Genomic DNA, 23,655 nt, shown 5'->3' on the forward strand with positions numbered 1-23,655 from the left:
CACTTATTGATGCCCCCAACCACTCTGGTGTCTCGGGGTAGGGGTAAAGACTTTTTAACTATAAAGATAAAGAGGTTTCCAAGATTTGACCATTTGCCATTGTCTGTATTGTTTTCCAGTGCCTCCCACCTGCTCTGGTGTCTCTCAGCAGGGGAGAGGAGTCTCCAGTGCATTAGAGCAAAGATGCTTCCCAGACGGGACCTCTGTCAGCCTTTAAAAAATGTTAATTTTAGTTTTAACACTTCTATTGTGGTATAATTTACACATATAAAATTCATCTATTGTAAGCATTAAAAATGACTTTTTGTAAAGTTACAGAGTTTTGCAACCAGAACCACAATCCAGTTTTAGAACATTTCTATCACCCCAAACAGTTTGTTCCTATATGTTTACAATTAATCCATACTCCCACCCCTATCCCTAGACAACCACTGATTTGCTTCAGGTCTCTGTAAATAGGCCTTTTAATAGCATGTTAATAAAGAGAGTCATACAATATGTAGAGTTTTTTGACTTCTTCCTGGCTTCTTCCACTTATCACAATGTTTTTCGGGTTCAGCTATATTGTTGCATATACCAGTTATTCATTCCTTTTATTAATAATTGCAAATAATATTCCATTGACTAGGTAAGCCACATTTTATGTACTATGTACATATTGGTGGTCATTTGGATTATATTCAGTTTGGGACATTATGAATAATGATGATATGAGCATTTGAACTCATATGTTTGTGTGGGCACATGTATTCATTTATATTTGGCAGATTTCTAGGAGTGAAATTGCTGCATCATATGTTAAGAAATTGATGAGCTGATTTTAAAATGACTGAAATGCTTTTACATCTTCACCACAACTGTATGAGGATTCTCGTTTCCCTGTTTGATGAGTTATTTTTGTTTTACCATATTTTAATCATTTAGACATCATTCCTTTTAGTTCTTTGAACATATTTATAACAGTGGCTTTGAAGTCTTTGGTGCTAAATCTAACATCTTGAGCTAACTCAGAGTCAGCCTCTTTGACTGTTTTTTTCCCCCTAAATATGGGTCACACTTTGCTGTTTCTTTGAAAGTCTCAACATTTTTGTTCAAAACTGGGTATTTTTTTTCACTTTTAAAAATTAAAATTTTATTAGAGTATAGTTGATTTACAATGTTGTATTAGTTTCCAGTGTACAGCAAAGTGATTCAGTTATACATATGCATATATTCATTCTTTTTCACATTATTTTCTCATATAGGCTATCATAGAATATTAAATGGAGTTCTCTGGGCAATACAGAGAACTGTTGGTTATCTAAAACCTGGATATTTTTCAACAAAAGTGTAAGACCTCTAGATTGATTCCCCAGAGGCTGTTGTTGGCCATGTTTTGTTAGTTACTTAGTTAATGGATTTTCTAGACTCATTGTGTAAAGTCTGTTTACATGCAAAAGCATGTAGCTACTAATGTCTTTGCTCAGGTTTTAGAAAACTCTGTTTTTAATTTTTAAGCCTGTCTCTTAGGGGTCAGCCCTGTGTCACCATATCTTTGTGAGCAGGCAAGGACTGGTTAGACATATGCTTAGAAATCCTGAGAAGGTAAGTTTTCCACCTTTTTGGATGGGTTTCTGTGTGGGCTGGATGTTACATTCAAAGTTCAGGCAGTTTACAAGTATGTCTCAGCTTCTATTTTCTATCAGGCCCTCTCATGTCTCCTCTGTTGCATTTCACCAGGAACTTAAGGGGAACAAGGACTCTCTCTGCTGTCTCAGCATTCAGGCAGCTTTGAGCATGAGCACGGCCTTCTAGACTGCCAGGGACACATGGGAGTTGGACAAGGACCACCACAGTTGTTTTATTTCCTGGATTTTCCAGTTGAGTTTAAGGCTAGTCTGTCAGTCTAGCTAGGCAGGCTGTGCTGTCGTCCTCCCATTCATTTGTCACCAAGCTCAGCTCTGTTTCCTATGAGTCCTAGGAGCACAGGGCTTTTTTTCTGCTGCACTCCAAACCAATTCAGCCACCTCTGACCACAAAGTTGTTGCTTGTATGGCTGGTCCTACCCTAACAGAATTGCTGTGCTAATAGATGGAGGGGAGAGAGAAGCAGCCCCACACTAAAAACATTGAATTCCTACTGTTCTGACCTGAGGTTCAGGCGTTTTTTGTAAAGAAACAATAAATAATTCTAAATTTATTATATGCCCTTTGTCAATTTCCATGGTCCAGAGATGGGTGTCTTATCAGTTTGGGCCTGAGCTATAATTGCTTTTGTGCATGCATGCTCAGTTGCTCAGTCATCCTCAACTCTTTTGCAGCCCCATGGACCGCAGCCCACCAGGCTCCTCTGTCCATGGGATTCTCCAGGCAAGAATACTGGAGTGGGTTGCCATGCCCTCCTCTAGGGGATCTTCCCGACCCAGGAATTGAATCCAGGTCTCCTGTACTGCAAGCAGATTCTTTACTGTCTGAGCCACCAGGGAAGCCCATAATTGCTTTTAGGAAAGAATATTTGCTGACCTCGTTTGGCCATCACTCACCATAGCCTTTAATGCTGCATTCTTGCACTATCACATTTCAGTCCTTACAAAGCAACCAGATCATATTCCTTCCCTACTTACAACACAGCACTGGTTTTCCATAACACTAAAAATAAAATCTAAACTCCTTAATGTGGCCTACAGGGTCCTGTATGATCTGGCCCCTGCTAGCCCCTCAAATCTCCTACCACTCCCCCCACTGCTGTCCCCAGTCCCCCCGTTACACCTGAGCCCCCATTCCCTTCTTTCCATCCCAGCTGACATACATGTTTTCCACTTCTCTGTCAGCTTGTACTTGCTGTCCTCCCCGACCCTAAAATGCACAACGACTGCCTTCTTCTCGTCACTTAGATCTCACCTCCTTGGAGATGTCCTTCTACTCCACTCAAGCTGAAACATCCCCTCCAGTCACAGAGCTCCAACTTATTGTGTTCCCTGCACTTACTGTGGGCAGGAATAACAGTGTTAGTGCTAGGTTATTGCTTGAGCCAAATCTTGCTGCAACAGGCCCTGGGAGGACAGCGTATTTGTATTCTCTAGCACCTAGAACTGTGGCTGCCACATAGTAGGTGAATGTTGAGCATTTTTAATATATAAATAAACAAAAATATATACTGGATATCTTTCCATATTTTTCTCATTTTTGTAATGGTTGCATATTTTCCCATTGTAAAATGCACCATTGTTTGCTCCCTTGAACATCTTATTACTATAACAACTCAGTGTTGTGTGAGTTGTGGGAATGGATCTTGGAATCAGACAGACTTGGGTTTGAACCCTGGATTAACTACTTACAACCTATGAAATTTCATACCAGTTCTTAGTCTCTCTGTGTCTAACCCAGTTGCCTCCCTAAAATAATAGTATCTGCCTCACAGAGTTGTAGGGAAGAATAAATGACAGGAACTAAGGGGCTTGGGATTGTGCCATGCTCCTAGGAAATGGAAGTGAAATTGCTTTATTTTGCTTTTGTGTGAAGTGGCAAAGTCACTCCCTAAAGCTTTCCCCTCCCTGGCAATCCTTCATAAGAAGCACATATCCCAACCCAAACAGACTTAACTGAACCTCTCCCTTCTTTTTCATGTGACTTTCCCATTGCACAGACTCTGATGGAATCTGGGACCCCGGCACTCTGTCAGCAGCCGCATGTGCCCAGTGAAGAGGAATAAAGATGCTCCCAAGCACATTAACTGAATAAATGACGAAATGGAGGCTGAAAAATACCTTCTGCCGCTCCTGCCAGGACTAGCAGACTGCGGAATTCCTAGAACCCCAGTAAATTGTGAAATAAAGTGACAGGCTGTGGTTTGATTGAAAATTGTCCATGTAAAAAGTCAACCACACTCCAGCTACCACTGTGGCTTGTATCTCTGGTGTCTGGAACCTTGGTCTTAAATCAAGAAAATGGTGAAGCAGCAGTGGACTAGAAGTGGACTAGCAGTGGACTAGCAGTTCACTTACCAAGAAGAAAAGAAGCATGTTCTCTGGACTCTGAAAGTCGATGTTCTTGGCTTTTGCCCATAATCAACACTTTATTGAAAAGTTGATACCAAAACAGGAGGTCACTGCTGTACCCCTTACCAAAATTAAACATAATTACCTTATCTTGATAGATTAAGTAGAATTATAGAACTGATAATGAACTGATACAGAACTGATTTCTGTGATATCACTCAAATTCAGGAAATTGTGTGGGTCATTAGCATTGCTTTCTTCTAAATGAATACCCTTCTGTGAGCCTGGCCTTCCCTCCCGTAGGTTGGTACAACTCTGTTGAACAAGCTGCACAAAGGACCACTATCTGAGAATGGCTGCAGACCATGGAAATCCTGTAGCAACATGGACATTTTGTATCTATAAAATAAGAATTTGGACATTGAACAAGTCATTTCTTTTTATCCTTTTCCCCTTCTTTTCCAAGGATGAATGTAGTAACTCTCTAGCCAAAGGCATGTTGATTCTTTCACAGCCCCGCCTACCCATCTCTCATGTTTATATTCTAAATACATGTTTTATGTCCAGATGGGAGAAGGATGAAAGGGAGGGGGACAAAGAAATATTTATTTGATTTATATCTTATCTTGCAGAAAATTGATGCTGCTGGAAAATGAAATTTTATAGGTCAGATTTTTCTTAAGCAGAATCTTATAAAAACAGAAAAAAGAGGTCAATTTTACATGTGGTAATACTACTGACAGAAGGTTAACTCCAGATAACAAAATCTGGATAAATTTGGCTTCCTGTCATGTAACTCAGATGGGGTAGGCTCTCCCCTTTCTGACATACAAGGCATCCTGACCCAACCTAGTGCAGCACCTGGGATTTTTTGGTTTGATTGTATCTTGCACCTGAGCACTCGTTTGTGATGTCTTGTCCTGCAGGTAACCAGGCAAGGCTCCCTCTAACAGTCCAAGTGTCAGGGGGATGCCTTTCCAGTGTCATCTTATTCTGCACAATATCAACCAAACTAGACCATTAGACCTATGACATTCCTTCCCTCCAACCTCAGCACAGCACACACCAGATTACAAGGGGAGAATACGAAATTCTTTACTGAAGAGGGAGAGAAAGAGAGGGTAAATGGAAGTCATGGTCTTTGGTAACCTAATCACAGAAGGGACTCTAGTCACTTTTGCCATATCTGTTTGTTAGAAGTGAGTCACAGGAATTCCTTGATGTTCCAGTGATTAGGACTCTGTGATTTCACTGCCCAGGGCACAGGTTCAGTCTCTGGTGGGGGAACTAAGATCCATAAGCTTTATGTGCAGCTGAAAAAAAAAAGAAAAGAATGTGGGGATCCATGAAGCCATTTTAGAGACTATCTGCTATATCTGATACTCAATGAAGGGGCTACTGAAACCCAGTGAGAGAGGGATGGTCTTTTCAATATGTGATGCTGGGTTCATTTCATATGCATATGGAAAGTTAACCGTGATCCTCAAATTTTATACAAAAATTAACTTGATATACATGTTAGTTAGACCAAAATGTAAAAGGCAAAACAATAAAATTTCTAAAATAGAGTATCAGAAAATGCCTCCATGACCTTGAGTTAGACAAAAATTTAAAACAGAGCATAAAGAATACTAACTGCAGATGAAAAGACTGATAAAGTGAACTTCATTACAATTATGAGCTTATTAATGATTTTAACTAAAATATTAAAAAATAAAGTATTAGCTTAATTAGCACTATCTACAATGCTTACATCTACAATGTTACAAAACAATGTAACAACAGTTTCTCACTTACATTATAGTCTAACGTGGATTGATTCTCTTCTAAGCAATGACTCAAGGACACAGAGTGCTTCCATATCGTGGCTTTAAGGTCACCTAGTATTATCCAAACAGCAAACAGGGAAAAAAGTTTGGAAAAGACAAACTGGATATGCACCCATCTCAGTGCAGAAATAACACATATCATGCCTGTTCAAACTCCATAGAGTAGAACTAGTCCATGGCAAAGGAGATGATGGGAAGTGCAGAGTAGCTCAAGACTGTGGGTACTAACAGACTCCCCCAAGATGAGGAAACAGAAAGCAAACTATGGATCACTTTGGACAGTTATTACTGTGTTTGTGTGTGTGGGCTCACTTGTGTCCGACTCTTTGTGACCCCATAGACTATAGCCTGTCAGGCTACTCTGTCCATGGAATTCTCCAGGCAAGTAAACCAGAATGGATAGCCATTCCCTTCTCCAGAGGATCTTCCAGACCCAGGGATCAAACCCACATCTCCTGTGTCTCCTGCATTGCAGGCAGATTCTTTACCACTTGAGAGTTGAAAGAATTTTGAAGTGGATGCAGAAAAATAAATGTAAAGGAAAAAAATGAACTACTATCTAAATTAAACCATTTGGACATTCAGGTCATCTCCTGCTCCTCCTGATTTGTAAAGATCCTTTTTCTGCCATCCTGATCACTGACACCACACGAAGGATTAATACTGAACAGAGGAGAAAGGTACTGGTAAGAAAGAGATCAATAAATCCTGAAGATGAGAGTTAAGAGTAAGAAAGACCAGAGTCAGCAACACAGACTAGGTTTGGGGAAAGTTTTGGAAAGATTGGGAATGAAAAATAAAAGAGTTCGGGACATTTGCACTGCAGGCAAGTAATTGAGAGAAAGACATGGAGGAAGAAGTTTTAGAAAGAACTTCATGAAGGTGTGACACACTGAGATTGGAATGGGGACCTTGGGCTCCTTCTGAGACAACATCTATAATGCTAATTACATTGTTTTTCACATTTTTTTCCTTGATGTTCAGAATACTCTTTCTTTGAATGTGACCTTGCAAGCAAGTCAATGTATGAGAAAGAGCAGAATCTTTGGAGTCAGGCAAACCTGAATTTTCATCTGGGCTTATTAGTTAAGCTATCTGACACTGGACCAATGACTCAGGATTTCTGAGAGCCAATTTCTCCCATGGTAAGATGGTGGAAAGGGCACCAGCTCACAGTGTTAGGATATGGGTGTTAAAGATCATAGGTATAAAGGACTCAGCTTGGTGAATGGCAAGTGTTGAATATACATGAGAGCCCTTTGCCTTCACCCCCACTTTCTGGATGCCAAAGTTCAGAGAACAAGATGAGTAAGGCTTTGTGTAAGAGATGGATGACCAGGAGAATGTTCCCAGGACAAGAACAGAACAAGGAAAGAACTGAAGGTGAGGAATGCTCGTGGCATTTGCTGAAAAGAGTAGAAATGACCTCTCCACTTTTATATCATAAGGCCTCTTCACCTTTTATCATATCCTCATCTCTGAATTTCACCAACAGCAGCCCTCTCTCAGTTCCTTGAATATTCTGTGTTTCTTCTTAAACCTCTCTCCCATGGGGCCTCTGCCTGCAATGCTTCCCCCATCTCTGTATCCTTTACTATTCATTCCTATTTACCACTTACATATTAACTCAAATGTCAGGCAAGACTTCCTTGAAATTCTCAGGTAAGTGAGACCTGTTATATGTTCTAAGGGCCTTCCTGGTGGCTCAGTGGGTAAAGAGTCTGCCTGCAATGCAGGAGAGCTATGTTCAATCCCTGGGTTGGGAAGATCCCCTGGAGAAGGATATATGTTCTGAGTATAATCTGTCACTTTCTTTTCTATCACTAATCATGGTCTGTAATGATCTATTACTTTGGGTGATTCTTTATTTGACATATATACCCCCCAGCTGGCCATCATCATATCCCTAACATCTAGGGCATAGAAAGTCCTAAATAAGTGCCTTTTGAAAGGATGAATGAATGAGTACATGTCTTGTGATGGGACTAAAAGTCAATCGTGTCATTCAAAGGTCTTTCCAATAGGCCCTCAATGACAGATTGGTCTGAACTACTCATAAATATCAAAATCTTCAGCCCGGAGGCAGTGCCCCATTGCAAGTTTTTTTTGATGGCTGAGGGCTGATGGCTAGCTCTCTAGTGATCCTTTCTGTATCACCCATCTATCTGTGTGTGCTACATATGAAACTGGCCTCAAAAACAGAAAGGGAATTTAAACTCACTTCCTAAATGCTATATCAAGTCCCTTATACAAAAGAATCGAAACTTTTGCTTAAGTGCTTGCTTCTCTGACCAAGGGCCCTCTCTGCTGACAAAAGCCAATAAGAATGGCCATGGGGAGGGACAACCATAAGCCCTAAGTTCAATTCTTTTGCTATTTTCCAACTTGTAAAAGATTGGTTTGGAGTCTTATTCCTTTGATCTCACAGGGAGGGCCTCAGACCAGTTTACAGAATGACAGAAGGTTGCAATTCACATATGCAAGAATTCATCAGAACTTCTTCAAGATTAAATGGTTGGCTACTGTATAGCACAGGGAATGATATTCAATATCCTGTGATAAATCATAATGGAAAAGAATATATATCTATATAACTGAATTACTTTGCTGTACAGCAGAAATTAACACATTGTAAATCGATTATACTTCAATAAAATAAATTTTTTAAAAAAAGATTGAATGGTTGGCACTGGAAGGCAATGAGTTCTCTGTCACTGGAGGTACTCAAGAGAAGACTGACTAATCCTTCTACAAAATTGCTGCACATCAGATGGGGAGGAAAGGAGAAGAGGCCTGAGATTCTTTCCAACATGGACATTGGAAGATCCTGAAATGGGTGTTCTTTGAGCTGTCTCTCTGGTCATGGGGGATGGGTTTACACTGAGTCATCTCCTTCCTGGATTCCCTTGACCCCAAGAGTCCTCTGGCTAGGATTGGGGTACAGTCCGTGGCCAGGAAACATAACGAAGTTAATACTCTTACAGAGACTGACTCCATGACCTTGGTTCTCATTAGCTCTATCCTCTAATCGCCCCCAACTTCACAGGTGCATTTCTGATAGGCAGCAGTGAAATTAACGAGAGAGACAGAGAGAGAGAGTTTCACACCAGGCAAAGTGATGTAATCCAATGACATCTATTTTAGCATGATAACTTGGTTCTCTGGTTAAGAATGAAATTTTCAGGGGTGATAAAATTAAAATGCTGGTTTTGAAGTATTTTGAGTGAGAAATTTTCTATCAAAGCAAGAGGAAATGTTATGCAAAAGGATTTGCAGTTTCAACCATGCAGAGACATAAATATCACATATTAATAGATTTGACCTAGTTGCAATTATAGTCAGCTTCATTCTCATCTCCTCTCCCTCACATGTTTATTCTGTATTTGGGTAGCTTACTCTGAAAGTCCAGGGGATATCTGTGGAAATGCAAAAAGAATGAAAAGTAGGCAGTTAGCATGATAATAAACAGCACTGAAAATAAAGTGGACTTGAACATCTTTCAGTGTTCCAAATGACTTAAAATTATTCGGGCATGCAAATTATTAGTCTTTATTACTTTTGCTGTCTCCAGTTTAAGATCACACAGTAGATTACCTCATTACATAGTTAGACCTTCAATTATGCTTGACGATGGCAAATATGATATGGTCTTCCCCAGCCTACCTGTTGAATTTCCTATTACCTTCCACTCAACTAAGGACGAGCTGTAATGAATCTGCTTAGCAAATCTCTTTGAACTTTAGAGTCACACAGGAACTCAGAAAGCATCTAACTCAGAAATTCTCAGTTTTCTGGGGTTATGTGAATATCAGAGATTCTGAGGAAAGCCATAGACACTTTCCTCAGAACACTGCACATGTGTATTTACACACACACACACAATCTTACATACAGTTGCCTGGGGTTTAGAGAGAGCCATGAAGCCCATCCATGGAGCCCAGATTAAGACGTGTACCCATGCAGACTTTTCCTTTGAAAGATAAGGATGCTAAGGGGAAAGATCTATTTAGATTGATCTTCCCAAAGTTGTTGCTCCAATTGCAATTTGATTAAAAAATAAGACAATTTTAAGAAGAAACTGAAGACAGGAAGTTTAACAGAAGGTGTCACCTGATTAAAAAAAAACTAATAAAAAACTTTGAGAGTCGGGAGTGATTATATGATATGGTACTTGCATAATTATTTTCTAAATGGAATATTATTTTTACATGATATGCCCAAAGAAAGACTAAGGCCATTCCATCTGCTAATCTTGCTACACATTCTTTCATTTCCCACTGTCATGCAAATTGTAACATAGAAGTCTACCCTTTCCTTCTTGCTAGTTTCTTTGGAAATTTGCACTTATCAGTTTAATCATATTTTCTTCCCATTCTAAGGAAGGCCTACAAAAGGTACTGTATGGTTACCTGTTTGTGTGTCTATTTTTTTGAGGAAATAGATTTAGTGTGGACCCTCTGACATATGAAAAGATTTTTCCCTTGCAGTTAAGTTTCTTGTAGGGCAAAATGAAGATTTACACATTGTCCAAATCCTAGTTGCTTCCATACTCTCTGCAATGAAATTATTTCCCTGGGGTATCTGCTTATTAGGGTCAGCCTGGGAATATGACCTGCAGAAGCTGCTATAGATCAATGTAGCCGGAGACTAAGAACTTGCTGAAAATTCATCATCTATGATTCTATCAAGTCCCGGTTACCCACAGAGTCATGTGAAGACTAGGACCAAACACTGATGCCAGGAATCAAATACAGCACCACCAATGAGTTTCCACAAATTCTCTGTTTCCAAGAGTGTATTGGAGTCCACTGAGCGATGCTAGTTCTATAAACCTAAAAGCAAACACTGCCATCCCAAAGGCTAAGCACAGATCCAGGTGAGAATACTGAGTCTAACAGATAAGATGCCGTGGAAACTGAGACAGACCTAATTTAAGCAGAAGCTATTGTTATTTTTTTTATTTATTTAGATCAGCCTTCTAAACCTAGAGTGAGTAAGAGTTTGGGGACCTCCAAAAATAACAGCTTGTAATATTTAAAACCACTAGTTTTTCTGAACGTAAGGATAACAAATATCAAATTCTACTTGCCACTGGCTTCTCCTTCGTGGTGAAACATTGGGGTTCCGGACTCTGAACTCGTTGAGGCTGAGCTTCAAATATTTTTTGGCAATTGGTGGAAATTGCAAAAATGTTCAGGGGTCCTGATCTTCACCCGCAGAATCATATACTTTTGCTAGCTGAAAGTTCTTGGGACTGGTCCAATTTGGAGATGATTTGACTACCTACACAACTGATGAATGAGTCCACTCACTTTTCTCCAGAGAGAAGACATAACAAGGTAAGTGTTGGTTTTAACTGCATTTCATGTGAATTGGTTAATATGGTCCACAAAAGAATTAGCCAGAGTAGAACCCACTGACTACGAAAAAGGGATCAATTTCCAGTTTTGCAGGAAAAGGGGGATAAGCCCAGAGTGTTAATCTCCTGGGTGTTGACTGTTCTTGCTCTTGGTGGCCCTGAATCAGCCGCAGGACAGAGAGGGCAGACGGGCAAACAACCACACACCAAACATCAGGGCCAGTGCACCACACTCCAGTCTCTGTCAGTGACCTGCCAAGGCCAATTCAGAGTCAGAGCACAGGTGGCCTGTCCTCAAAAGCTGTGCAGGCTCACACTTAGGCCACATTTTCTGTCCCTGAGGTACGCTGGTGTGATGATCATGGGTGCATACTCCAGAGTCACACTGTCTAGGTTTAAAAGGCTAACTTCACCACTCCCTAGCTGTGTGAACTTGAGCAAGTTACCTTACCTCTCTGTGCCTCAGTTTCTAAAAGTGGAGTGGGTAGCCTTTCCCTTCTCCAGGGGATCTTCCCAACCCAAGGATCGAACCCAGGTCTCCTGCTTTTCAGGCAGATTCTTTACCAGCCGAGCCACAAGGGAAGCCCAAGAACACTGGAGTGGGTAGCCTATCCCTTCTCCAGCAGATCTTCCCGATCCAGGAGTCAAACCAGGGTCTCCTGCAGGTGAATTCTTTACTAACTGAGCTACCAAGGAAGCCCTCTAAATCTGTAAAATGGTGATGATGATAATAATAAAAGTATTTTGACCTCTTAAGGTCCTTGTGAGGATTAAGTGAATTAATGGCTATATAATGCACTAAAGTTAGCAACTGAATATACAATGTGTTGTATAAATATTAGCTAATATCACCAGACTTTGCCCAGTTCTCAAGTATCAGGAGACATAGCTTCATTCAAGAGCATACTCAGAAAAGACAAACTTAATTCTCATTTTTCTTCTTCATTATGTGGTTGAAGGAGTGAAGAGGATGAGACCTAGCTGGTATGGACAAGTATTGCAGCCTCACACACTCCTTAGTGCGAAAGGGTTTGTAGTGCACATCATTTGTGGAGTAACCACAGAAGGCCACATGCCAGTGGGTCACCTGGGGAAATGATCAGTTACTTGGGGACAATGGGTTATGAAAACCACTCTCTTCCTGTCACTTCCTAGGGTCCATAGTAAGGCCTAGTTGCCAGCCGAGGCATGTTTCTAAGATGCTACCACTGATTCTCCCAAATAAAATGGGCAAAGTGCTATCAGATTAGTGAAGGGGGACATCGAGGTACACTTCCAGGTGCATCTGAGAGTCTCATACTGTGGCCAAGCAGTCACATGGCTCAGTGTTTAACACACGGATTGTGACATCAACTCAGTATGAATCCTGAGTCTGCAACTACTTGCTCTGTGACTCTTGGAAAGATATTTAATATATTTCTGCTTCTGTTTATCATCTGTAAAATAAAGATAACAGAACCAACCTTGGAAGATTACAGTGGGGCTCAAGATGAGGTAATACAGCTGAGATAGTTAACCCTTTGTTGCTTCGCAAATTGAGCACATAAGCACACAGCACAACAGCTGACCTAGAGGAGGTGGCTTGATGTTTGGTATCTATTATTATTTCTTCTCTTTAGCATGGGCTACAGTTTTTTCTTGCCAGCTCAGAACCCTTACTAAATCATGTGGTCCTTTGAACAGTAGTCTGGACTCTGCTGCCAAGTGTACTGTTTAGGAAGCCAACACCAAAGTACACCAATATCTTGTCCATGTAAATGTGGCTCATTAGTGTCACAGCCTTGACTTAGGGTCATAGGTCAACTCTTCAACAGCCATTGTATTCACTTCCACTTCTGGGAACACACCCTCCCCTAGGCCGCAGTTTCCCTGTTTATAGAATGAAGGAGTCTGGGGAGAAGATCATCTCTAAGGGCCCTCCCAGCTCTGATACTCTAAGTTCTCATGGTTTTATACCTAAAGACATAAACATGTAGAAACATCACGTTCTTGAGATTTTTAAATAAATGATACAGACACAGACAGGGATGAGGTTAGTAGAGGTAGTGATGAGTTCAACCCTTAAGAATAAAAAGTGATAGAGAAAAGACTTAAAAACTCCCATAGGAACATCTAAGTAGGGAGTAAGGAAAGGGGTATATATGAATTAATAACCCAACTTTGATCAGTTTCAGTGAAGACAAGAGATGCCTGCTACTGGTGGGGTATTGACCTGTCTACACTCATCTCACCCAAAGACACAGCAGACCCCAGACATCTCAGAGCCATGGGCCATGTCTGCCCTGAATGCTCCCTGACTGGGATCTTGGACTAGGGAGATATGACCAAGGCCAAGGGTTTGTTATAGAAGAAACAACATTCCATGCACCAAGGCCAATTTGAATGCAAGTTTACCCACTGTAGTTCTTGGCATGAAGCAAGAAACAGATTTGTTTGAACAGAGCGGTATTTCTATTTGCAATCATACCACTGTGTGCTGTGATCCTATTAATTCTCACACGCAAAGCAGCTCAGTGGGGCTGGCTGCTTCCCTCTGTGTGCATGCGTGCACAACCTCCAAGGAATGCTCAAAATGGGATCGCGGAGGCAGTAGGTGGCAGTTAGCTACTTTCTAATTCAGGAAGAGTCCAGGGCCAGAAGGCCATCTTCTGCCCAAAGCAAAACCACGGTCTCGAACACTCCTTGAAAAACCACTACCTATTTTATGGTTGAGGGAAGGAAACCAGATCTGCTTCCCACCAAGAGGAGGGTGGAAGAAAATCATTCATCCACGAATGGGAGGTAATCTGCTATGGCGGATAAAAGTAAGAGCTCTGGAGCCAAATTGCCTGGGTTTTCCTCCCTAGTCTGCTGCTTATCAGCATGTGACCTTGGGCACATTATTGAACCTTGCTTTGCCTCAGTTTATTCATATGTAAAGTGGAGAAAATAATTGAACCTAGCTCACAGAATTCGGGAGAAAATTTAATGTTAATAATTATAAAGTATTTATAACAGTGCCTAGTGTTTCTTAATTGTTTACTAAACAAAATAATCTTTATATGCTTGGCACCAACTAAAGTATCTGAAGATCAATAATAATTTAAGTGCTTTTCTCCTTTATTAAAATCTTCCCCTCCTTGCAGATGGTGACGGCAGCCATGAAATTAAAAGATGCTTGCTTCTTGGAAGAAAAGCTATGACAAACCTAGACAGCATATTAAAAAGCAGAGACATCACTTTGCCAACAAAGTCCATCTAGTCAAATCTATGGTTTTTTCAGTAGTCATGTAAGGATGTGAGGTCAGACCATAAAGAAAGCTGAGTGCCGAAGAACTGATGCTTTTTAACTGTGGTATTGGAGAAGACACTTCAGAGTCCTGAGATCAAACCAGTTAATTCTAAAGGAAAGCAATCCTGACTACTCATTGGAAGGACAAATGCTGAAGCTGAAGCTCCAATACGTTGGCCACCTGATGCTAAGACCTGACATTAGAAAAGACCCTGACACTGGGAAAGACTGAAGTCAGGAGAAGGGGACAAAAGAAGATGAGATGGTTGGATGGCATCACTGACTCAATGGATATGAATTTGAGCAAGTTCTGGGAAATGGTGATGAACAGGGAAGCCTGGTGTGCTGCAGTCCATGGGGTTGCAAAGAGTCGGACACAACTGAGCAACTGAACAACACCAACTTGCAGAGCACAAGTACTAATGACCAAAATCAGTAGAGATTGTTGTAGATAGCCTCACATTACTGTGAATTCATGAGTGCCAGATAGAATATTTTTGTCTTCAAAATTCATATGTTGAAATCTCCCTCAAGGTGATGGAATTAGAATGTGGGGGTCTTTGGGAAGCAATTAAGTTGTGAGGATGGAGGCCCTTAAATGGGATTAGTTCACTCTCTCCCATTCCAACACGTGAGGACCACTGAGAAGGCCATCTATGAACCAGAGAGGTGGCCCTCATCAGACATCACATCTCCCAGCACGTTGATCTTGGACTTTCCAGCTTCCAGAGCTGTGAGAAATAAATTTGTTTCCTATAAGCCTCTAGTCCATGGTAACTCTGCTACAGCAGCCTGGATTGACTAATAGAACCACCAGACTTAGGGAATGTTCTAATCTAAATGATAAATCAAGAAAGATGCATCTCACCTAAGGTAATTGTATTAGAATAAGGTGTGCTTGTGTGCTCAGTCATGTCCAACTCTGTGTGACCCCATGGACTGTAGCCTACCAGGCTCCTCTGTCCATGGGATTCTCCAGGCAAGAATACTGGAGTGGGTTGCCATTTCCTTCTCCAGGGGATCTTCCTGACCCAAGGATCAAACCTGCATCTCTTGTGTCTTCTGCACTGGCAGGTGGATTCTTTACCACTGGTGCCACCTGGGAAGCCCCAGAACAAGGTAACTGATAAAGCAAGCAGACTCAGATATGTGATTGGCTCAAACACAATAGAACTTTACTTCTCATGCATTTAAAAATCCAAACAGGTGTTCCTGTTAGACAGGCAGCTTTCTTCTAAGCAGTGACTCAGGGACCCAAACTCCTTATACATTGTGGCTCCTTTATCTTCAATATGCAGCTTCCTTGATCACTATACTCCTTTGTATCAGAACAGTGAAAAGAGAAAGTTGGGTGGAGAAAATGCACGATTGCTTAGAGATGATACACACTCTTTACTCATGTGCTATTTGTGAGAACTAGCCAGATGATGTCATCAAACTCTAATGAAGACTAAGAATGTAGTTCCCAACAGGACAGTCACTTTCTTCTGACCACTCCACACAATGGAAGGGGAACATGAATTTGGTTGGATGGTTAGCCATCTTTACCATTGGCTCTAGGGTAACAAGTTCAAAATTGGCAGAGTAAGGGTGGGGTAAGATTTTGAGCACCTAGAGGTCAGAGGCTGTCTTTTATTCTTTTCTATGACCTCAGAACTCAACACAGGGATGATATCTTTGTAGGGGACAAAAGAATCAAGTTGGCTATATGTCAATAGAGTGCCCAATTCTTCTTTCTTTTTTAAAAAAATTATTTTATTCTTGGCTGCACTGGGTCTTCATTGCTTTGTGCAGGCTTTCTCCAATTGCAGCAAGTGGGGGCTACTCTTCATTGTAGTCCATGGGCTTCTTATTGCAGTGGCTTCTCTTGTTGCAGAGCATGGGCTCTAGGGCATGCAAGCTTCAGAAGTTGCAGCACACAGACTCAGTAGTTGTGGCTCACAGCCTTAGTTGCTTTGTAGCGTGTGGAATCTTCCCAACCCAGGAATCAAAGCCATGTCCCTTGCATTGGCAGGTGAATTCTTGCCCACTGCGCCATCAGGGAAATCCCCACTCTTCTTTCTTGTCAGCTATCTCTACTGGGTCTACCTGGTACTCTCAATCTTCAACTTTCACATGTGGGCTGAACTCTGAAGTTTTCAAAATCTTTTCCATCACCACATAAGAGAGATCCAGGATTCTTGGCTTTCAAATACATCTAGTACCTACTCCCCCTCCCCCATTTAATGAAGACAGTAGGCTGCTCATTTGCACATTTTTTTGGAAAGAGGTTGAAAATACAACTTATCTTCTCTAGTCACACATTTAAAAACTCCTTTATGTTGCCTAAATCTTAAAGATCTCCTCTCTAATTTGGGGCTTCTCTGTCCATTTTTGTGATAGGTTTCATTCATACAAATTCCCCTTCTCTTTGAATTCTAGTGAGGGATCAACTGTTCCAAAATTAGACAGTGGAAACAATTCCCAGAAGCACTGGTCTGTCCCATGGAGTCAGGCTTTGGTGATATAACCCAAGTCCAAATACCTCCCAGAAGTTAAGGATCTGAATATGAATGATTGATGTCACAAGTCTTTTCTGAGTAGGTAATACAAATAAATGGTTTCAAAGCAGTATTTAAATCTGCCAATAATGATTATAAAATGCTTCTAGTGTGATTAGATGTTTTTCTCCAGTGGCATCAAGTATGCTAGGGTCTGAGGACTGATCTAGTCTAAACATGGTCTGCAAAGGCAGACCTGAAATCTAGAATCTGATTTTCATGCCAACAGAAGAGTACTGTATATATTATATAGGTATATGTAGGTGGGTGTTTTTATTTGAGCAAGTGGTATATATGTATGTGTGTGTGAATGTATACCTATACATATATGTGTGTATCATCACATGAGTGAATAAGTATCTCTGTATGTATGTTTGTGCATGTCTAGATATGTGTGTATTCATTTGCATTTTTGTGTGTATATATACATTGATGTGTGTATATATGGCTTTATATGTATTATGAGAGTGTTTACATTTATTAGTACATTATGTGTTTGTATATGTATGTGTATATACATGAATATATATCTGTATATATGTAGGTGTGCATGTGTGTGCATGTCTGCACATGCATGTTTTTGTATCTGTGAATGCATATGGCAGTGTTTATGTGCATGTATGTATGCATGTGAATAAGTGTTTTTATGGGTTTGTATAAGTACATGTATATATTTACACATATAAGTATATGCATATTTTAACATAACGCCCGTATATGTGTATAAGTATTTATGTGTATATAGTTATATTATACATGCACATAAACCCCTTAAAAAAGTTTCATGAAACATTTACAACACTCAAGGCACTCATTTTTCATGCAATGCTATTTTATTAAAGAAATACCCAAGTCATGACTACTTAAATGATTTTTCTCATCTATTAATGGGTTGAAACCACAGTGTAAAACATATGGCAAAAGATAACAATCATAGCAAACATTTGTTAAGCACTAGCTCAATGTCAAAGACTTTACATACACTATTTCATGTAACAATCACTACAATCCAGTGAGGTAGGCACTGTTAACAATTCCATTTTATGGACAAAAGAACAGAGGCATATAGGGGTTAATCAACATGCCACATTCTGGTGCCAGAATGAATAAGCTACTTGCAGTCACTAAGCAGAGCTGGAATCTGGAGCCCGACAGTATGGCTCCCAGGCCCTCACTCATAAACAACAGTCTGCACAAACCTGCTCCCTATTTGTAAAGAGGCCTCTCTAATCCCCTTGCCCAATGTTCTGGTTGAAAGTTCATCCCTCTCCACCTCTTCACTCCATTTCTCAGACCCAGTGCCTGCTGCCAGGCCCATCGCTGGCAGCCTCCCTAACTCGGGCTCAATTACTCAAGTGACTCTGAGTCGACGGGAACAAATGCAGTGGAATCAGATGCAGCTTTAAGACATAGTCACGATTCTCCAGCAAGTTTCATTATCATGATTTTTCCTGCAATAATGATCCCATGTCTTTGAGCCCCAGTCACTCATAAGAACTGGGAGACAGGCCCCAGCGAATCAAAGTGACTGAATCTTTCCGGCGTGTCCGATTGTACAACGGGCGTAAATCCATGCCCTTCATCATCTTTCTGTATCTTGTTTTGACATCTACTAAATGAAGGTAGTAATAACTGCAACCTTTATGAAGTCCTCCTTCCAGATGGTCTTCAGTTTTCATATTTGGCAACTGGAATTTTCTCTTTGTCTTCTTGTGCTGGTCTCTTTTTTATTTCTCTTCTTTTCTCAGTTGCTCTCTGTTCTCCATCTCCCTGTCTAGATCATAAGAAACTCAAAGCCCAACCCTTTCATCTCCTTTCTGGGTGTTCCTCAGCCAGTGGAAGCATACAAAGAAAGATTCCAGCATAGCTAGGAGTCCCTCACTGTTGCACAGACCTCTCACCCTGTGGCTAGCACAGTTCTAGGAACTGCAGATCTGGAGACCCCCAAAGACACAGCCCCTGCCAATAAAGAGTTCGGTTCAACTGCTCCTATAGGACATATCAGCAGTCCTATCTCATTTAGTTTGAAGGAGTCCTTTGATCACCATGAGGAGGGAAGGAAAAGGTCCTCAAGTAGGCCTGATGACTCTCGACTAATGCAAATTCCCTCTTCCAAGACAACCCTACCTTCAAAAAGCCCCCATCTGCTGCTTTTGTAGGTTGGATGGAGTGGGGGTAAGGGTCTAAAGGGGCAGCTTAGCCACCTTTGAGAAGTATTAGAAAGGAGTCTTTGGTAGCTCCTTGGCTGATCCCTTGAAACTGTGTGGTTAGCCCCAGCAGTCACCATTGTGTTGTGAATCAGGCTTCCCTGGTGGTTCAGACAGTAAAGAATCTGCCTGTAAAGCAGGAGACCCAGGTTTGATCCCTGAGTTGGGAAGACCCCCTGGAGAAGGGAATGGCAACACACTCTAGTATTCTTGTCTAGAGAATCCCATGGACAGAGGAGCCTGGCGGGCTACAACCCATGGGGTCTCAAAGAGTCAGACACAACTGAGAGACTAACACAACACAACCTGTCATCTCTGTACTTTGGTCTCCTCTTCTGTACAATAAGAATGATAATAGTACCTGTTTTGAAGGGGTGTGTTTAAATGAGTCCATCCACGCCAAAGTGCTTAGATGCATGCCTGGCACATAGTGATGAAGGATTGTAAGCCTCCATTATTATCAAATTACTTAATACCCATAGCCTCCAGTTTTGCACTTCAGCCAAATATCCAGGACTCCAGGAAAAGTCCCCTCATGTACCTCATAACATTCTCTTTATCTGATTTTATCTGTGTGGATGGAGCAGAGTGAGAAAGGAGGAGACAGGAGATGAGGCTTAAGAGGTCAGTAGAGCCCAGACCATGCAGGGCCTCAGGGGGTGTGGCAGGAGGTATGGATGTAATCAGAAGTGGTTAGAAGCTTCTGAATGGGACATAATCTGATTTAGATTAATAAGGGATTATTCAGGCTACTATTAGAGAAGGAATGGATTGCACAGGACAAGAGTGATCACAGTGTGACCAGAGACTAGTTAGGAGGCTATGGTTGTGGTGCAGGCTAGAGATTATACACACACACACACACACACACACACACACACACACTGAATAAATGTAATCACATTCTGGAATTTTTTTGAAGGTGAAGGCAACTGGAATTGCTGGTGAATGTTTTATATATATCACACACACACACACATATATATACACACATATATATATAAATATATATATATGTATGTATATACATATACACATATACATATATATATGTGTGTATGTATGTATACATATGTATATGTGTGTGTGTGTATATATATACATATATATATTTGCTTGGTGGACTTTCCAGGTGGTGCCAGTGGTAAAGAACCCGTCTGCAATGCAGGAGACATAAGAGACTTGGGTTTAAACCCTAGGTCGGGAAGATCCCCTGGAGGAGGGCATAGTAGCCCACTCCAGTATTCTTGTCTGGAGAGTCCCATGGACAGAGGAGAATGGTGGGCTACAGTCCATAGGATCACAAAAAGTCAGACACGGTTGAAGCGACTTAGCACACACACACACATTTATTTGTACATTTATTATATATACATATATTTCTTCTCTCTTTCATGAGAGTCAAAATAGAAGAAAAGAGGCATACACTAGTCCAAAAGAACATACTGTCACTCAATTTTGAATGAATGATGGCAAAAAACTGTCAAAGTGAAGAATTTTGAAGTGGTTTAGTTAAAGGTCCTGAAGAAAGCAGGCTTAGGGGGAGAATATTCAGTTGGGGGTATGAACATTTTCTATGATGATAATGATGATGATGATGACAATATAGCCTGCAGACAGGGAGCTAATGATGCAACAGTGGCTGGTTGACTGGAAAAAGTTAGCACTTCTGTGCAAAAATGAAGAATATGGTGCACATCCACACCCCTGCCCAAGCTTCAGTTGCCAGGAGTAAGAGCGGAGCTGTTCTCATTATCTCTGAAGTATGGAGCCACAGAGCTGGTGAGTCTTCTTATAGCACAGGAAAGCTAAAATTAGCGGCAAATGCTTGTTTTTAAAGCTCCTTGCACTTTCCTAGCATGTGCGCTATCGTACTGCTGCCAGTTCAAGGTTTTTAATACTTAGCTATCGCCTTTAGCTATGAAAGCTTCATTCATCAATCAAGGTTTAATCTCAGCTATGAGTCCAGATGAAAATGAGCATTATATAACATGACATCATGATATCAAAAGCACATGACATCGTGGTCCTGAGATTAAAGATGAAGATCCAGGGCTGGCTGTGCATTCGAGAGCCCTGGGCCAGGCTAATCATGACCTAGTTCCACCTGGCAAGAGGGAGCGCCATTTTGCCAGATTCAGGATTCGATGGCCATAGGCGAGGAAGGAAAAGGAAGAGATCCAAACTGACTTTTTGAGTGTCTTGGAATCAGTGTTTCACAGGAAGGTATTTAGTGGACTTGAGCTTGGTGAATGGAGCATGCTGGTGGGGTTTGGGTCACGGCCTTTGGAGGGGCCATTTTGCCTAGACTTCCCCCAGCCCACTCCATTCCCCAAGCTACCAGCAAGCATCAGAAGAAAGCTAAGGATAAGTGGAAGCAAAACTTGGGGCAGTAGCAAGATGTGCATATTAAAGTGTGTAAAGCCTCTGATATAATATGCACTCATTTTAGTGTTGGCTCACAGCTACGATTAAACCTTGACTGATGAACGAACCTTCTCCCTGCACCTTTGACTGATTTCTTGCTCTATTATCAAAAGTCTATATTTTGGGAGACTGCTCTTTGAAAAGACAGAGGAGTGGATTGATCTTTCAGGGTAAGGCATGTACTTTCACAAGAGCCTGAAGAACTATCAAATTTCCAGCAGCCTCAGCCTTTGAAAATGAGAGTGCTCTGCTCTGAAAAGGTCGACCATGGCTTTTCTTCTGACAGAAAATTACTCCCTGATCAGTACCTCAGTGTGCTGATACACATGGCTGAAAACCACAAGTTGCATGTGGGAAAGAGCACAGGTTTCTGATGCACAAAGATCTGGGCTCCCATTCTGGTTCACCAACTTACTGGCAACATGACCTTCCCCTTTCTGAGCCTCAGTTACCTCATCTGGAAAATGGAAGATACTCATAAGATTGTTGCAAAGATTACATGAGTTAATGCATGTAAAGTGTTTAGCCCATAATAATCACAGAAGCCAGCATTCATTCTGCACCAAAGTTTTTGATTCATTCGTCAACACTCATGCATACATCTGAATGCTACCTCAGAACCAGATGTTCTTGGTGCTGGGGACATAGCAGTGAACAACTGTTCATAATTATCTTATTTGCTTTAAATCTCAGAACAAGTGTGTGGTAGGTGTTTATGACTCCCATTTTTTAGAGAACAAAAGAGGCTTAGAGAACTTATATTACTTCAAAGCTTCTCTCACCAATGTTTCTGCACAAACAAATACGTGCTGGCCAGCCAGTGAGTAGCAGGGCAGAGATTTTCACTCATCTCCTTCTGACCCGACACCACACTCTCCCCACTGTGCTCTGCTTTCATACCTATGGCTTGAACTCCTCTGCTCCACAGCAGCTTTGTATATCTGGATAATGTAAGATGACTTTAAAAAAGAAAAAAAAAAAAAAAAAAGGAAGGAACATGCCACCTTCAGGGGCATGGACCAGTGTGCTGGATCTTGCTGAAAATGAGGTACTGGTCTCAGAATTGTTGGGGTAATAAGACTGCTCTCTGCTCAGGAGCTTTTGATTCATGAGACAGTTCACAACCTGTAGGCAGTACTGATGCAGGCGATCAGAATGGTGGAGGAGGTGGGAGACAGGGACACACATTGGCCAGACTCTGCTTCAAGGAAGGCCCCGCTGCCCCTGCAGGGTGCATGGTTACATGCGGCCAGCAGCTCCCTCAGGGTCTGCCACCAGCGCTGAGAGCTGCCTCTGCCAAAGAGCAGAAGGACCCGAAGTACTGCCTTTCCTGAGATTGCCCTCATCAGGTGGCTGGGCCAAGCGGGCAAAGGATTATGGGTAAAAAGGCCTGGACACTTTTGCCTACCCCAGGGCAACTGTGAAGGTCAGCACTGGCTCCAGAGCTCCTGGCGAGTTGGGCCGAGGTGCAGTCAGGTCTGCCTTGCACTTGGACTCCTTCCTCTCCTCAGTCATGCTTCCTTTCACAGGTGTTAGTCCCTAAAAAATATCATGTCCTCTAAATTCCATCTCAGCTTCTGCTTCCAGAAAACCCAGAATGAGGAAGTTGGTGTGAGAAGTAATCAGGTTTCCAGAGTGGAATCACTGGCTGCCAGGCTGGCATTGAGAATCCGCTCACTAGTGACAGGCGGAGCGCACAAAGTGGTGGTCCAATCATTAGAATAGTCACCAGAATCTGAAGACTGGGTCCTGTGGAGAGGAAGTTGCTAGCAGGCAGGAGGTCTCAGGCTATTTTGGACACTTCTGAGCCTATAGAAGTGCATTGCATTAGGTTCAGGCTTTAGTGTAAGCAATGCTGCTTCTTGGTTCAGCAGATGCTATGATGCTGGAGGGGTCCATGGTGAGAACAATGTCCACCGATAGATTTTGGCAAGCCCCAGGGGAAGAGCCACAAGACAGTGTGCTGGGGTTCTAGTGCAAGACCATGGTGAGAGACCTGAAAAACTTAAAAACTCTTCATGGTTGCTAGTGGTACAGACAGAATGC

At 41.6% G+C, this 23,655-nt stretch overlaps 1 pseudogene; it reads right to left on the minus strand.

Annotated features, from left to right (window-relative positions):
- The window catches only part of LOC133052622 (endoplasmic reticulum resident protein 44-like), a 108,864-nt pseudogene extending 85,740 nt beyond the window's left edge, over positions 1-23,124 (minus strand).
- Between the last annotated feature and the right edge of the window lie 531 nt (positions 23,125-23,655).

The sequence above is a fragment of the Dama dama genome, chromosome X, assembly GCF_033118175.1.
Source record: "Dama dama isolate Ldn47 chromosome X, ASM3311817v1, whole genome shotgun sequence".
Lineage (NCBI taxonomy): Eukaryota > Metazoa > Chordata > Mammalia > Artiodactyla > Cervidae > Dama > Dama dama.